General features: G+C 40.4%; 1 long non-coding RNA gene across 2 annotated transcripts; it reads right to left on the bottom strand.

The window, feature by feature from the left end:
- Positions 1-5,169: 5,169 nt before the first annotated feature.
- LOC121635348 lies at positions 5,170-5,598 on the bottom strand. Of its 2 annotated transcripts, XR_006009420.1 has the most exons (3): positions 5,458-5,595; positions 5,253-5,330; positions 5,170-5,180 (listed from the first exon to the last, which is right to left on the bottom strand). It is a non-coding gene; the product is annotated as an uncharacterized LOC121635348 (long non-coding RNA). The 2 variants fall into 2 exon arrangements; XR_006009419.1 differs by lacking the exon at positions 5,170-5,180 and having other exon boundaries at positions 5,458-5,598.

Raw genomic sequence — 5,598 nt, 5'->3', positions numbered from 1 at the left:
AAAACTTGTATAAAAAGTATTTTCTTTGGGTGATGCTGCTGTAGGACTTTTATCACTGCTGCACAAACACACTTCAATGATAAAAGAAAAACATGTTTTTATTCAGATCATCAGTTTTATCAGAGTTTCTTCACCAATGTTGGCTGTTTAACTTCAGTCGTCACATCTGCTGGTTTTATGACAGATATTATCACCATGGAGACGGTTGGTGAGACGATGATGCATGAATTCTAAATGATGATATAGATCATGGTAAAAATGATTAAGAACAACAGATAAAAGAACTTTACATGCTGCATTTACTGACCATTGTACATCTGACAGTTATCCAAGGGAAGGTCAGTCAACAGTAAATATCTGTAGCATTGGTTCTTTTTGTTGATGTAAAACAGTAAAAACAGGAAGATTTCAGGCATATAAAAACTCCTGAATGGTGATTAATCATGAGCAATTTGGAAGCTGTTATTAATCTGATTAAATATTTTAATCATTTGACAGCCCTAATTTTACTTTAATTTTATATTTTATTTTATTTTATTTTATTTTATTTTATTTTATTTTATTTTATTTTATATTGTAAAACTGCCTGAACTACTACAGATTTCTGCATGATATCTGGGGATCTGGACCCACTCTGAGGAGGACATTAACACTTCTCCAGGTATTTTTTCTGGACACAACCAAGTTTAAAGGACCAAATTTCTCACAACACAACCATTTAGACATTAAAGTCTACTTTAAGGAAAAAAGAACATAAAAAAACAGCTTTCATCCCAAGAACACCTTTGCTGGATTAGTTGAATCATAAGTATTAAGTTTCCACTGGATCTTCACACAAATGGAAGAATTTAAATATGCCGCCCAAACGCTGTTCTCCACCTTGTCCAGCAGGGGGCACTCTTGGACCTTCCTCAGGTCCTGTTTTAAAACATTTCTCCAGGTAAATCCCATCCAGGTCTCAGCTGCTCTCCCATTTATCACCACCTTCTCTCCACACAGTGAGGCTGGTGGGAAAAATCTAAAATACTTTTAATTCAGCAGAACTTCCAGAGGAGATTAAACACCCATCAACATCTGGTCCAGCACTTTGTGTTCCATGGCTGGGATGCAGTGCAGGCCTTAGTCCTGGACTGCAACCCACACTAGACTGATGCACAGAGGAGGGCTGAGAGGGACTGGGTTGGCAGGCTGGGAACCACCTTTCCTCATGGCCTGAACAAGAGGATGTTTCTCCGTCCTTGATCTGGTCCCCTCCCTGCAGTCCCTCCTCCCTCTACCTCACTTAATCACCTGACTTCCTGACATAACTCTAACTGATTAATATCCTACAGCAGCATCACCCAAAGTAAACACTTTTTTCAACTGATGTTCCAAGGTCCAGTAAATGACGAGAAGATCTGTGAGTGATGAATGAGACTTCTTTAGAAAGGTAATGGGCTGGGCATTTCGGGGACATATGCGTGACCAAATAACACTTTATATAAAGTAACAGCTTTTTAATGTGAGGCTGGAGGCCAAGCAGACATCCAGCCTGCTTACTTTGGCTTTTAACACTAGAGAGCAGGATCATTAGGCTATGTCTTTTAATTTTATTATATTTTTATCTGTTATTTTACTGTTTTAAACTGCTTGTTTTATTATGATTTGATGTTTTATTTGTTGTAATTTTATCTGTACAGCACTTTGGGTACCCTGGGGTATGAGAAGGTGCTATATAAATAAAGGTTGATTGATTGATTGATTGATTGATTGATTGATTGATTGATTGATTGATTGATTGATTGATTGATTGATTGTGCAGGGCTACTGCAGGTCCATCCAACCACCAGCTTCTCTATTTGTGTACTGGAGACCCAGCAGACCTCAAGTGGCTCTTCATGCTTATGGTTGGCTGCTGCAGTCCCATCTGACCTCCAGCTTGACCCCCCAGCAGCTCTCCGTGCGTGCTGGAGACCCAACAGAGCTCTAGCAGCTGTGCATGCTGCAGCCACACACAGGTCCAGTAGGGATCCAGCTGTTGCTGGAGATGAAACTGGGGATCAGATGGGCCTGCCGTAGCCATGCACAAGCAGGCTGGATGTCTGCTTGGCCTCCAGCCTCGCTTAAAAAAGCTGTATATAAAGTGTGATTTTGGTTACTGTCCCTGAAAAAAAACAGCTCAGAACCTTTCCAAAGAAGTCTCATTCATCACTGACAGATCTTCTTGTCGTTTACTGAATCTTGGAACATCAGTAGAAAAATCCAGTCTGCAGGATGATTAAGACTCAAATAAAAGAAATGTTGTAGCTTCTTAAATGGATAAAATGACACATTGTCAATACAAAACAGGGTTTCTGGAGAAATTTTTACATTGCTGGCCTTGCAAATGGACAAAATGACTCTTTGCTGACGGGTAAGGGAATTTTTTGCAAAAATATGAAAGATTTTTTATATTAGTGATGGTCAGAGGTACGTGCATGCTTACCTTTCCTGTAGGCTAGAGGGGGGAGGGATGCTCGCACAAATGCCCCCGGTGTATCTTTACACCCCCTTGGGGAGCCCATGCGAGGAAGGTGAAGTTTGTCCAAAAACCGTCCCAAGACCCATGTTCGTGGATTGCCTTTATTTCCATTGCAGTCTCTTCTGGAGGTGTGGGTTCAAATCCCACTTCTGACAACTTCAGTATGTATTGGTGCACATTTAAAATAAAAAAGATCCTCTCTTTGCAGAGTTCCAAGTACACTGAGGCCCATTTCTATAAGAAGCCATAGTCACGTCATGCGATCCATTACACATCTCCTAATCAGACTTTTTGTTTCATGGTTTTTTTCTGAACATTTTACCTCAAATGTGGCCCAGCTCGCTCCGTCGGTAGAGCATGAGACTCTAAATCTCAGGGTTGTGGGTTTGAGCCCCACGTTGGGTGTTGAAATTTTGATCATAAAGTGATGCTTGGTCAGGAACCTTCAGCTGATCGCTTCCTTGGAGAACATCTACAGCTACGAATCTTTACAGCGTGTTTACAGGTGCAACAGATTATGATTTGACATGGACACAACTACACCAAATAACCAGAAAAAACTAGGTGAGCTGAAGTCATCCTTTCCTTGCTGCTCTCACACACTGACGACTATACACAAGTCTTAATAAACATTAATAGTTTTGCAGCATTTTATCGCTCAGAGTTCTTTATTAACAAATAATAACATCAACAACTATAAACAGACTTCCAGGGGAAACAAAATCTCATGGAAAAAATGAAGTGACAAAAGCTTTTCTAATAGTCGTTTAAGTCATTCTTCTGTGACAACTGTATTTTTATTGCAGTCATGTTTAAGGCTTTACTCCTTGTCAGGTTTTAGAGGTTTTCAACATCAGGTATGTTGCATGTCAGATACGACTCAGGCTGAACGGCCTAAGACGCCAAACACAGCGGTTGTTTCCTTCTATAAAACAGGGAATTCTGGTCTCTAAAAGGAGCTGTGGGTTCAAATCCCACCCTGACAGACTCTCCTCCTACGAGGTTAATCATCTACTAGTTTTACATGTTTATCAGCAGAGTGGTCTCAAGCTAGGTACACAAAGATTATCGAGCTGTTGTGGACTGACTCTTAAGATTACTTTAGGATTACTGATGATTCATTTATTAAGTTTACTGTGGCTTTTATAGGCCTATGATTAGAAGTGTGCTGATGCTTTCTAAACACCAGCTATTTATTAAGTAACTAATAAATATTGGGTCTGTTATTGATTATTTTTGACTATTGTAGCGGTGGATTATTGGTCTGAGTGGATTATTGATCAGGATGGATGAACTCAGGTGAGTTAGTTTCCGTCTCTTTTACAACATTTAATAGAAAATTAGTTGTGACAGTAAAGTTTTCTAATTTGAGTATTATACTAGGTATAAAAACTAGATTTGTTGCTGTAATTTGTTGACTGTTTGAGCTGCATCAGTGTAATAAGTCATTTCCCTCCGTGCTCTATTGTTTCCTCTGTCTCTTCTACTTAATCTCTTTCCATCTGATAAGAGTGCCAGTAAAGTCAAACTGGTCTTGGGGAGGGTAAAGCTCTGAAATGAGCATCAGACTGGTGAGGTGTGTGTTACCCAGTCATAGTGATGGACAGCTGTGTGTAATAATGTGTAGTGAAGGTTTGCATCGGAGCCATAAATCTAAAAGGAGGGAGAGGACTTCCACTACAGATTCATCTCTCTCCTTCTCTCTAAGCTCTGAGCTTCCTCTGCTGTCGCAGCGTCGCTCCCGCTGGTAGACCAAACGTTGGCGATTTCCTGCCGTAAGACGATGCATTCATGGACAGCTGGTTTAAATGTAAATCTGGCCTCACATCGTCTGAAGAGAAAACAGAAGAAACGATCAGCGCTAGTAGCGGTGCTGGTGTCAGTGATGTGGTAGCGTTGGTGCCGGTAACGTTACCAAGCAGCCCAAATAAAAGTTTCAGGCTAACCGGCTCAGAATAAATCCGTGGCTTGAAAATAATGGTGGTGACATCAACCACACAATTTAATGTTCGCTGTTTTGCTGTTTCCATGGTGTTTCTAACACAGCAGCTGTAAAGAAAACAGAGGCGCTCTGTTTGAAGAGGAAATGAACAGGTTTCTTAAAACTTTATAACTTAATAGCACAAAACTACCGAGTCCGTCTGATGAGATCGATAGAAAAAAGTTATCATGTGATCACGCATTATTAGCGTGTGGAAGAGATCATTAACTTGAGGAAACGTATTAGTTAAACCCACAATTATCATTTCATGTGGTTGTATTTTAACGTTGAGAGTAATTATAGAAAATTAACTGAGCTAACTGGGTTGTTGAGGTGTTGTTGGGTGCCCACAATTTAAGGATGCGTGGCCCTAGTTTTTTTCTTTTTTTTCTATTGATGTCACCAAACGGTTTCGGTACTAAATGAACTGGCTAGTACAATTTTTACTCATCTGGTTAAATTAATGAAAAAGACGGAGCATCCTTCTGATAAAGCCAAAGTAAAATTAACAACATAGAGCCTTACTTTTCTTTCTTAAAGAAGGGACAACGTGTGGACATTAATTACAATGGCTCTGAATGTCCAAAGCCTTGGGGACCCTCTGTGCTCTTTGTGGGTCCCGGACCCCAGGTTGGAAACCACTGAGATGGCAGTGTTGACCGGAGAACCAGTAATCTCCTGGCCTTCTGTGACTTGTTTCTGTAAAACAGAGTCTAAGTAACTTGTATTAACAACCCACTTTTAAACAGATGACGTGTGATTGCAGTTTACCTGAGACACTTTCCTGGCCATGGCGACATTCGGCTCTGCAGCTGCAACATGTGAACCACCAAGTCTTGGTTTGGTAAACTGAAAGGTAAGAACTGTGTAATGAGAGGCCGTTTACTGAACTAAATATATTTATCTGTAGCCAAGTAAACTAATATTAAATATCTGTCATTGTGAAATAGAGCTTATAATGTTTTAAACTGTTTACCTGTTCACATTCGTTCTGCTTGTAAAGCTGGTATTGTGATAACTGTGTGGGGTATTTTAGTGACGCTGGCCCTTTAAGAGCAGCTCCAGGCTAGAGCACGCAGGCTCGTAGGTTTCCGTTACACCACGTGCTGCCAGCAGG

The sequence above is a fragment of the Melanotaenia boesemani genome, chromosome 24 (genome assembly GCF_017639745.1).
Source record: "Melanotaenia boesemani isolate fMelBoe1 chromosome 24, fMelBoe1.pri, whole genome shotgun sequence".
Classification (NCBI taxonomy): Eukaryota; Metazoa; Chordata; class Actinopteri; order Atheriniformes; family Melanotaeniidae; genus Melanotaenia; species Melanotaenia boesemani.
Note: the sequence above shows the minus strand (reverse complement) of the source record. Positions and strands in the feature narration are given on the sequence as shown.